This window comes from Anomalospiza imberbis, chromosome 6, assembly GCF_031753505.1.
Source record: "Anomalospiza imberbis isolate Cuckoo-Finch-1a 21T00152 chromosome 6, ASM3175350v1, whole genome shotgun sequence".
NCBI classification, from domain to species: Eukaryota; Metazoa; Chordata; class Aves; order Passeriformes; family Viduidae; genus Anomalospiza; species Anomalospiza imberbis.
In genome coordinates, this window is record NC_089686.1 from 21,143,080 (window position 1) to 21,155,212 (window position 12,133).

At 38.3% G+C, this 12,133-nt stretch overlaps 1 protein-coding gene across 11 annotated transcripts in view; it reads right to left on the minus strand.

Annotated features, from left to right (window-relative positions):
• The window catches only part of NRXN3 (neurexin 3), a 968,667-nt gene that overhangs the window by 451,557 nt on the left and 504,977 nt on the right, over positions 1 to 12,133 (minus strand). The gene's annotated exons all lie outside the window — the stretch shown is intronic.

Genomic DNA, 12,133 nt, shown 5'->3' on the forward strand with positions numbered 1-12,133 from the left:
TGTCTCAAATCTGGCACCAGGCTAGTCAGTGGGTATGCCAAGAAAATGCTGTGGAAACCCCAGTGAGACATTACTTACTGTGCCTAGCTTGGGATGCCAGACTTTTGACATTTCAGGTCACATCTCATTTTTAATGTGTGTTAGGAGCTTTTATTCAAGGTGGAGGGAAGTGTCCTCTCTCCTTCCATGGCAGACAGCTCAGGCTGGACACAACTGCAGTACCAAGGCATAAGGGAAGATCCTCAAGGGTAAAAGCGGTGATGAAATTGGCATGATTGCTAGTGGCTGCTTGTAGGAGACTGAGCGAGTAATTTGGAAAAACAAGCTTGTTAGAGGAAAACAGGAATGACACCAATCTGCTGTAATGAGCAGGCAGTAGAACAGTGCCTTCATGTCAAGCTCCATTCTGGGTTTGAGTCACACACTGCAAAGGTTGTGGCCTTGCTGGGTGTAAATTAACACAGCCTAATGATTTCTCCTCTCTTTTTAGTCTCCCAAGCTAGTTTACAGTGAGAAGAAAAGACAAAAGCAACGCAGTAGAATTGAGGGCAGACTAGGAGATTTCCATCAACTATGCTATAAAGACTTTTATTTGTTAGGGTGAAGGCAATGAAAGACTGGATGCTTTAACCAACTGTTTTGGTCTTGAGGTTAAGCAGTTACTCACCTGGGGCAAGGAGCTTCCAGCTTCCTCCAGACTCTGGGCATTTTTAAAAATGATCATAACACTCCCGAGTACCATGCAGCTATGAGAACATTGTCCAGGGAGTAAATTCTTCAGATGATGAAATATTCCTTTTACAGATGGGAACACAGTTGCACAGAAGGATTAAATTACTTGCCCCAGTATTGTAAAGTAAATCAGTGATAAAATAGAGAAAATAATCAGATGTCCTGATGCCCACTTCTGTACATAAATCACTAGACTATAATTTCTTCTGCAAGATCATCATTTCCTCCTTTCATATGTTATCTTGCTGCCAAGAGAAAGATTATTCTACATGCTGCATGGACTAACATTTTTCCAAGTCTAATTCAAAACCTGTCAAGCCATTGAGTTGCTCTTCTATTCCCCTGGGAAATGATTCCAGAACTTGACAGGACAAGGACATATCTCCATGACAGGAAGTTTTCCATAATATTTACCCTTAAATTTTTCTATTCTCCACTTGTAGTAATCTAAGTATCTTGTCTCTTTCTACAGTATTTATGATGATCAAATACTAACAGAGTTGTATTTCCCCTTCTCTCTCCCAGACATCACTTAAGCAAGATTAACTCACTCTTTCAGTAATACCTCTAAAACTAATTCCTTTAATTCCCAAAACGGTTTTAATTTCTTTCCCTAAACTTTCTCCACTTTTCCAATATTAGACACTTATTTCAGTGTTTCCACAGTGTGTTGTTTGACCTTGACCAGTACTTCTTTTCTCCCTGCTGATGGGATAGACTGCAGCAGAACACAGGATGTTGGGAAAACTGGAGTTTGGAGCAGAAACTAAGTGATGTCACAAGACCCTTAGGGTTGAGGGATTACTGGAAAGCTCCTGGAGCAATGTTTCTTTTCATCCATTGGAACTGGAAAGAGTGCCAGATCCTACATTAACATTGGGCTAATTTAGGTGAGAGGCAGAACTTACTGCTTCCTTCCTGTTCTTTTTACCATTTTAGCCCACTGAAATCAGAAGAAACAGACATTAAATTCCATCATTAAATAATAAAAATGAAATTGTTTCTTTCACTGCTTGGCTAAATCAGCAAAAGACAAACACCAATACCTGAAAGCCCTGTGGTTTCTACTGTGGTCAGAATGAAGCCTCACAAAAATGGCCATCTCAGCAGAAATATACAGCCCTGGGCTGCCACATTAACATAAATTACAGCAGCCAGAAATTATTGCTGCCTCTAATCTCCAAAGACTCAGGAGCTGAACTGCGTTCAGCGGAATGACCTGTCCTCCATGATGCATTAGTGTTTGCACTCTCTCTCTCATGCGCACACAAAGCCCGTCCTTTTGAAGCACAGAGATTTATGTTTCCTGAAATAAAAACCCCTATACTTTAACTGCTCCTGCCTGGTCCCCTTCCTCCTCCCTTATAAAATCATCAACTCTAAGCTTTTTGAAGACAGCTTTTTGGGACTTCTATTTTGGGTGAAGATCAAGAAACAAAGAACAACCGAAAGCTTCAGTCAGCATCTTGCTACTGCCACCCAAGAAGAAATAATAACTTCCTTTCTTCTCATATTTCTAAACTGAAAGTGATGTGAAATAGTTAACAAGAAGTTACAAAGAACCTGTATGCAATCATGCTTGTACAAAGTCACATAAAAAACCAACCTGCTGATCTTCTATTTTTTGAATTTATGCCATCCATCCCTCTGACCCATCCCCTATATCCCACGTCTTCTCTAACTTGTCTTTACTTTACTAGTAAAGACAAGTTAAAAATATTACAATTATGCATATGAACAAGTTTGTCTAAAACTAAACTAGGAAAAACTAATATGCACAATTTCTTATTTCTACTAAAGGTTGGCTTATTTTAACTTAATAACTGGATTTTGTTTGCTTTTTAAGTGCTTTTAGTTGCTTTCAAGAAAACTGATGATAGCTAGGTTTAAACGAAAGTGAGCACTCTGGCTTAACAAGGCTTATAGGAAGCAGTATCTTAAATTTAACCAGTACAGCTGACAGCAGAGGAGACCAAAGACTGAAGGTTTACTGTTGAAGACCGAATGACAAAGATCTGCCTAAAACAATAATAATAAGCAGATGCTGAATGCAGTGGAACTGGTAGATTTAATTGCTACCCAAGTATTTGAAAGGTAGACACAACAGAGACTTGAAAACAAGCTTCCATTTCAGACAAAAGGATAATATCATGCTGTTTGAGGTCTTGAGCAATTAGAATTTTAAAAAAAATCCAGCAAACAGCAAAACACAGCACACTATAGCTATGCAACTCCTTCAGAAGTCATGTGAGAGAAGACACACTCTCCAGGCAGAGTGACAGAAGTTTAGGTCTGGCTGAGCTCATGTGTGGTGTGGGTGAGGGATGTGACATTTGAGGAAGCATACACATAGAGAGAACCGGTGCTCTGAGTAGACAGGAGCGTCTATGTTTCATATCTTATTTTATTTGAGAATGAAGGACTTTATATAGTTCTTTAAAATAATAAAAATACATCAAAGTTTTCTGGCTCACTGAAAATCATTTCCTCTTCATAATAGAATAAACTACTACCCCCAGATTTAGACCAACTGTTGTAATGAAAAGAAGCCAGTTTATAAAAGGAAGGTGGCAGCAATAAATAACCTGGGATCTATTACTAAAATAAGAGCACAGTGCTGACAATGGCTGAGGGTTACTACTCTGAAATCACCCTACATAAAATGACAGATTAAATCAGATCTAGCTCTATGCATAGTACATCTATTCCACACATTCAAATGTTATATTCTAAAAGCCAAACAGCAAACACAATTCTCCAAAATGCCACCATGTGACCTGAAGACTCCTTCACTCTCTAGGATTGAACAGCTGTCATAAATGTAGAAAGCATGTTAAAACTAAGGATCACTGCTATTACAAATCTACCAAATAAATTATCTGGAATAAAACAGTTATTAATAATCATACTTAGGACATTTTATTTAGGACTAGATGTTAGCAAAGTGCTAACAACAGCATGTTATTAGCTATTTGATGCAGGCAACCCACACTGCAGAGCCAGGCGAAGCCCCAAAATCTTATTTTCAAAGAAAGCTTTGCATCTACTCTAAAAGGCCTTTTAAAAGACCAACAGCAACACCAGATTAAATCTGCAACAGAATGGATGACTTTCAACTCTAAATCAGTGTTGAAAGTCTCCCACTCTTCTATTTCAAACTCATCACATGTTCCCACCAAAATAATCAGCTGTGAAAGAGTGAATTATGTCTATATTTAAAGTTCATACTGCTAGGCTTTGGAGCTGTATCCCCTTGAAACACACAGACACAGTCTTAACATCTCTCAAAGGCACTGCTTATAGGCTGTCTGCAGCCTCATCCATCTGCTTGGAAAATATTTAAAAGGATACCTATCTATGAGACACACTCTATTAAAACATTGCCAGCAAATACATCAGGCAGCACCTAGTTCTCCCCTCATTTATACCTCTCCTTTCACAGCAAGAGACAGCACTTTCAACATTCAGGCCTATCGGGTTATGTCAGAAACATAACCACTGTCCTTGTGTCAACTATGTCAAAGATATCTCTTTTTTCTTCCTCTTCTTCCTCAGATCTAAGTCCCTAAGTCTAGAAAGGTTGTCTACTTCTTTTATGCCTCAACTGAGAAATCAATAGATGCTTTCAGCCTTTCCAACTCTATGTTTTTATTTGACAAGGGTATACAACAACAATGATCTATGTGACACAGTTACAGCAGAATATTCTTAGGTGTACTATTACATTTCTGCAATTGAACAGGACACAATAAAAGAGATTTAACCTAAGTGTTACCCTGCCTTTGCAATGAAGAGTGTGCAAATAGTTAATTAAAGTAACTTACCTAACACTATATAGTCTGATACAGCATCCAAATCTTTCATTGGTTAAACTTTAAGGTGACACACTCACTCTGTGGTAAAAGATCATCCAACTCAGGGTGTTGTCCTGGAATAGCTATTTAATTACCATTATTCAAGTAAATGTTCCCTATTTCAACAAGCATACACTATAGTCCCTCTTGTACTCCCTCCCAAGCTGTTGTGGGCTCACTGGACATAGCACAGACCTGTAGTGCCATGCTACAAAAAAAAAGTGCTAAGGAGGATGGAGATGTAGGATTCCTGCCAAGTTTTGGGATGCTTTGCCCCAGATTACACCACAGGGATGAATTAAGGATCATGAGATGATTCTTAAAATTTACATGACAACCATAAAGTACTCCTAGGTATTAAGAAGATATTAGGGGCTCCCACCTTGTCACAAGCACATTGAAGTTGACAAAAATATTTTTCTTAAATGAGCTCTTCATTTTGCTCATTTCCCTCCACTTAAAGAAGAATCCAAAACAAAACACAAACAATTGCCAAAAGCTCAAATAAGTAAACAAACAACAAAGAGCATACAAACTCATCACAAAAGAAACTAGTTTCTTGTGAGAAATATTCAAAAAGGCAAGGTTAAGCTAATTAAGTGATGCCAACTGCAGGCAGGCTGGGATGCCCAAGGCACCTTCCTGCCCTCATAATTACATATTTGGGCTGCACTGCCATAACTGGCTTATGGCAATCTCTTATCTTAAAAAAAATAAAATAAAATAAAAAATAAAAAACCACACAGAAAAGAAAAATCAAAGTCAGCTATGGCTCGACAGGTCTGCAGTAAAGTCCAGCCATGTAGAAAATAGAGCAGCAGCTGCACTACAGGATCAAAAAACAGAGTGAGCAAACTCCATTATCAGGCAATCAGGCAAAATTATCTTTCTGGATTAAAAAAAAAAGAAGAAAAAAAGATAAAATAAATACACCCACCCTCACTCCCCAAATGTCTCACCCAAACCCAAGGGATCTGGGTTTCTGATGCAGGATTTCTGCATATTATCCATTACCTGCCTTACAGGCTTATTTTTTTGAATGTTTGGCTCTCATCAGACTTTAGTTAAGCATTTCAGAAGGAAGAAGCAAAAAGCATGCACAAGGCAAGGAAGTCTAATGCAGCAGATTGTCCTTCACAGTCACATTCCATGCACAAGGCTCTTGGAGGAGTCCTCCTGCCAAGCAAGGGAGGAAGGTCGCTCCCACATCCTGTCAGGGCATAACAACAACATGGCAAGCTCAGGTAAGGTACATATATCATAGCATCAGCAGACAGCATCCAAATCATCTCAGAGAAACAGGCTCAAACCATATCTCCATGAACAACTATATTCTTAGAGTGTTTAGAAAGTTTAATATTGCTAATACACATATCTACATGCAAATCCAGAGGCAAATTTTAAATACTGAACTCTCACCTCAGGTTCTTCTCTCAGTATATAACAGATCTCTCCCCCTGAAAAAGTTCAGCCAGCCTTTATCCCATAAGATAGTGGATATGAGGCAGAGACCTCAGAAATACTGCTGGCTAATGAATGTTGAGGCTCTAGTATACACATGCTGCCCAGAGATACAAGTATCTTTCTTTCCCTGAACCTACCGGAGCAAAATCCCTGCATGGGGATTGGTAACCTATTCCCTACAACAACCCTACTTAGGAGGAGGACAAGTGTCCTATGATGCCTGTATGATTTCTGATGGTGATCTCAGTTGATAGCAATAAATTGCAATTCCTGCAATACAACCAGACACCATTCTCCATTAGATGTGACCAAATTACATCATAATTTCCTAATTTCCCCTGTCCAGTTCTCACACCATGTCCTGTTCACTTTTTTCTGCCTATTTCAATGCATGAATCCCTGGCTGCAAAGACTGAGGCATCTAAAAAGGTCAACCCCCAGGTGTTTATGGGACACATCTATTTACTTTGTGGCTGGAATGAATGCTATGTAGCACTCAAGTACCCTCTTTATTCATGCAGATTTATATTTAAGACTTGTTTAAAAAAATCCTCAACGCCTCAAGGAAGGAAGTGTTTACAGGACAGAAATTCCAGGAAATCATGTTAACTAAGGTGTCAGTGCATGGGTAGTATCAATATACATCTTCTAAGTGGTTATCATACAACAAAGGAAAGTGAACACCAGCAAAGACCTCTGGAATTCTGGCTCTTTCAATGCCCTGATCTTCAGCAAAAAGATTTTCACTTGTCTCCATCTCCTACACATCTTTAGCCTTTTGGGATTGTCAGCCCTCTGCATGTACAGGAGAATCGAAAAACCACAGAGCCAACTATAAAGAGCAGAGGGGAAAAGGTGGCTGTCTTTATAACAGAAAAGTACTGAGGTACCCTTTGATATAAGCCTGCACTGCAGAGAAATCAACTTATCCACAGCAACAGAAGCCAAGGGCAGGGAGCACACCCTTCTACTGAATTTGCTACCATTTGTGAGATGATCCCAGCATAAAACAGCACAGATAAATCCTGTAGCTGCAGTAAAAGTAGGAATCCAAGCTTGAAACAAAACAAACCTCACAAGAGAAACTCAGTAATCCAAGGAATTTTCATTTAATCTCCCCAAGTTTTTTACATTTAAGGTATTTCTGTACTTTGACAATTCTTACTGCAATATACTAAAAATGCATTAGGATTACAAATAAAAGGATATGTAAAAAGATAAATAAACTCTTGTATAACCATGCTGATACACCACTGAAACGCTAAAATACCAAACTGGACTCAAAAGATAGCTTTGGTTTTATAAGCACCTCCAGGTAAACTGAAAGCATCACTGGACACTGGCCTGCTGTAGTGATGCCTAGAGAGGAAGGAGTAACACCCTTTGGCACTGCAAAGCCCTTCCCTCTACAGAACCCAGCTGAAGAGGGCAGGTGGCTGCTGCACCAACACATACACATGCTAACAAATCCTCTGGAAGCACCGACAGGCAGTCTCCATCAGGCCTGCAGGGAGCCAGAACTGCCCTTCTGTAGCCTCTGTCTTTCATACTCCAGCACTTTTCAGCTGGAGCAAAAGCCCATGTTAGCTGCAGATCAGCAAGCTGCAGACTCACCCGAGCAACAGGTAGAGGGATAAATAATGGAAGTCAGCATGTTTGAGAGCAACTTGGAAGTGAAAAAGTTTCACACAAAGCAAACAGCAACATGATAAAAAAAGTAGCTGAGATGAATGCAAGTGTCACTCATCTGCAAGAGGTCACAGCACAAAAATAAGTGAAAACTGAGTGTTGCACTATGACATGAAATAACTCACGCACGCTAAGATTGAAAGAGTAAAAGGAAGTAAAAGGAGGGAATTTTATTTCTGACTTTGTAATATATATATAATTCTAAAAGTGGTAGTGGATTGGAGTATGACATTTTTACTTCTCCAACCACACTGGTTAAACTAGCAGTCTATTAATTCTTTCCTCCCACAAAGAAGAACATAAACAATTATTATTTACATGACAGTGCATGAGAAACTCCAGTAGAAATATGTAAATATCAGAAGGTATAGAAAACTTTAAGGAGAACTTCAAAACTTTTAAAAGGACAGGGTGACAACTGGGCACATTAGGGATTGTAACATGTCCTCTAAGGATATGGTGATGTGCAAATTATGATCTGCCTCTGGGAAGGCACTCTTCTTAATCCCTAAATTGTGTGAAATGGGCATGGTTACATAATGTGGAGGCATTTTATAGACGTGCCCTCATGAAAAGACTAGGTCTTTTTGCATTTAGAACAACTGCAAGCCAAGGGCTGTTTGTACAGCTTCAAGATGAGCTGCAATGCAAGTCTCCAACTGACCCTCAAAATGGTGCCACAAGGAACTGTCCTCAACAGGAAGATCTTACTACTGTTTCTTCCAATTTCATAGACACAGCTGAGACACAACTCCAACAAAACTCAGTCCTTAAAGTCACCTTGTGAGACCTGAGTGTTTACCCATGAAAATCCAGCTTGTAGATGCACAGAAGTTTTGAAAGAATGAATGGTTGGTACACAGGACCAAGTTTGAAGAGAAACAGAAATAGAAAAGAGCACAATGCATTGACTTATTTTCTCAAATTCTGAAACTCTGCATCACTTCAGAGATGGTCTGTGGGATATGTTGGAGCCCCGCTGACACAGTAGATTTCAAGTAGATATCTTTCACTAATATACTCAACAATCTGACTACCACTGGCATAAAAGAAAGCATGCACATGTGGCAACAGTGTATGAGCACATCTCTGGAAGGTCAAAATAATACTTCAATATAAGAGCTGTATTGAAGCTCTTATTGCACATCTTGTCAGGAACTACAAGGGTGTTTGTGTAACAGATTTTCTAGAAGAAAATCCAGCATAGGCATAAAAAAAAGGTATTTAATTCACATTAAAATATAATACTACAGACAGAAATGTTAACCTACTTTACCTCTTCTTCAGCAATGGGATGAAAAGAGATTTCAAGGTCATCATTCATCATCATTACAGCTTCACAAAAACAGTACTAGCAAAAGCTGTAGATAAGAATTATGTTTTTACCACTATATCATCTAACTCCTGTAGTTTTCATAGGCATACCGTGGGATTTGGTTATTTTTGTAGTCTTTTTGCATTTGCAGATGTTCTGGCAAATGGTATTTATTAGAGGAATATTCCAGTCTTGAAAAGATGCACATTTCAAATAGCATATTTCCAAGATAATGCAAATTTGGATGGGCTCAATGAAATGAAGAAAAGGTGAAAAAGAGGCCAGATTCACCAAGAAATATTTGCTAAAGAAGTTCCTGAAGAGCATGATTTAACCAAAACTTCTCCATTTCTGTAGGCCAAGAAACAAGAGTACATATGCAAATGTATTATTTGTTCTGAACCACTTTTAAACTTTAATATTAGTTTTAGGATCTTGGTATCTAGCTTGAAAGAATCATGTGGAATACCTGTATACAGTTCTCACATCTATATTTTTTTATCATTTTGTAATATATGGTCAGAACTTAGATGTCTCTAAAATGTCTGCAACACAAAGGTCTCTCACTGTCATAAACATGAATGATAATACTGTCTATTCAAATGCCATTTCCAATCCATGGATATCAAAAACTTTTGACAATAAACCTTGTAAAGACCCTATGGTGTATTACAAACATTAGCCTTTACTTTCACACCTACAGCAGGCTGGCCTGATATCAGAACTAGGTCTGCAATCCAGGAATTCTGAACATTTTGACTACTATCTCATGCCATCTCTCAGCCTTCATCACAGCAGCCACACAGCCAACTTCATAGTTCTTACTTCTAAATATTCTCCCAAATTCTTCTCCACACAGCAGCACAAGAAAAGTCAATCTAACACTGAAGGAAATAAAACCATCTATACTGGAGACAGCTGCAAGCAATTTCCAGTTATTCCCTGATAGCTTGGCATCTCTTCATAGTGTCATTTAATGCTATCAGATAATAACTAGTTATTTCTCAGACAAATAGGTGGAATCTAATCCTCTTCTACTTGGGTTTGCAAGACTTTTCTTGTGAGTTATCTTCCAAGAATTATCTCCTGAGATATTCTTCTCCAATGGAACAGGCTAAAAGATATCAGGTAAGTTCAGAGTTCACCAGGGCACTTGACATTTTCTTCACAAGATTTTCTCATGCCGAATAGATGAGATATTATGCTGAATAATATTGCCTATGCTGCAAACATCCCTGAAAGGGATACAGTTCCTTGGCATGAGCGACCTGGAACTAGATAGAAATGCAGTAAAACAGAAAAACTGATGGACATCAACCCAAGCTACACATCCATCAAGGAAAGAAATTACCAGGTTAGTCAATACTATTTTTTAGCTTCAAAATTTGTACATAGAAAAAGAAAACAGAGTAACTCAGAAGTCCTTGACTTAAGTTCTTTCACTGCTCCATCACCAGACATGATTTTATGCAACAACCAAAACACACTGGCAAGCTGCAGCTTTTCATATGAAAAATGTTCACATCTCTCTCCCCGAACACATCATAAAAAGCTTCCCATCACAGACACTTTAGCAGACTGTTTATGGTCTGTAAAAAATGAAAGAAATTATCTCTCCTTCATTATAAGGGCACTAGGCCAGGGCAGCACAAAAAGGGAAACTGACATGGCTGTTGATTCACAAAAGATTTTTTTTAGGAATTATTCTAGGATATTCCTTACCAGATGTCCTAGTCCAATTCTTTTCCCAACATCCTCCATTAAAAATAGTAAGACAAATACAAAAGAATTGGAGAAACATCTGAGGATTCATCATATTCTGGTAAATATCTTTGCAGCATGGTGTTTGTATTTATCTTCTTTTCATCCACCCTTATGTGAGCTGCTTTTGTAGTTCTCCACAGACTTAATGCTAACATCATGGGGAAAACAAAATAGACATTATTTCGGAACGTGCAGATATAATGCAGGAACACTATTCTCAACCTTTATATTAGTTTCAGAGGCAAAACAGAAAGTACATGCAGGCTGGTCTGCGTAAAATTTCTCATGAAGCCAGATTTTGGTGTGAGCTAGAAAAGAGACTTTCTTTGAACTCTGTTTTGCTAGCATTTGCATTTTGAAACTGAAATTTCCCCTTGAAACTCCCAATATGTTTCTGTTACCTTCAGGGAACAATAAGGGAGCCCTCCTGTGGATAATGCATCAAATTTAAATTCCCATGACCGACAAGGAGACTATGTAACCTAGGGGATAAAATGGGTCTATTTTAGAGCAAAGAGAGTGAGGTGGTAATCCACTGGAGGCTGTAGTTTAATTTAAATGGCTATTAACTTTGTTCCATTGGGGCAGTTATAGCTTAATTCATAATACTTTTCTGAAGCAAAAGAAATCATATAAAATAAAACATCCAGGCTACAAAAGATATTTTAACAAGAAAAAAAAAGTGTGATGGCTTTTTATATAAATTATGAATGTAAAAATATAATTATTTATGCTTCCAGCTCTTGGAAGGAACCTCATTCATGAGGTTTAACTTTAGGGACAATAGTCACATGAGGGCATCAATATTGTTTATATTAGTATAGTTAGGTATTTGCTCAGTCTGGACTCTGTGTTCCTTAGTACATCACTTCTTCCTTTACACAAAGCATGGCAAAAAATATAATATACTCTTCCTCCTTTCTGAAACAGAGAAATACTCAGAAAGAGAGAACACCAAAACAAAGTTAGCTCTATTGCCTACCTTCAGTTCTTGTGTTCAACTCATCCATTTTGTTGGCTTTAAACAGCAGCTTTGCTCTTACAAGGAGCAAAGTGGACACATTCACCATCACAACACACTGTTGTTTGTTGTCTGCCACTGGCTTCAAATACTTTTCTTAGAAAAACGAATGAAAAAAAAAAGTATTTGGCCCTGCTGGGATTTCAGCACTGAAAAAAAAAATCATTTCTGTGGCAACCACTTCCAGAAAAAAGCAAGCATCTTTAAAAATTTTGTATACTCTTACATTATGGACTACACGTGTTGACTTCCATCACATCTAATAGGCCTTACAATTGCTCAGCACTTTTACAG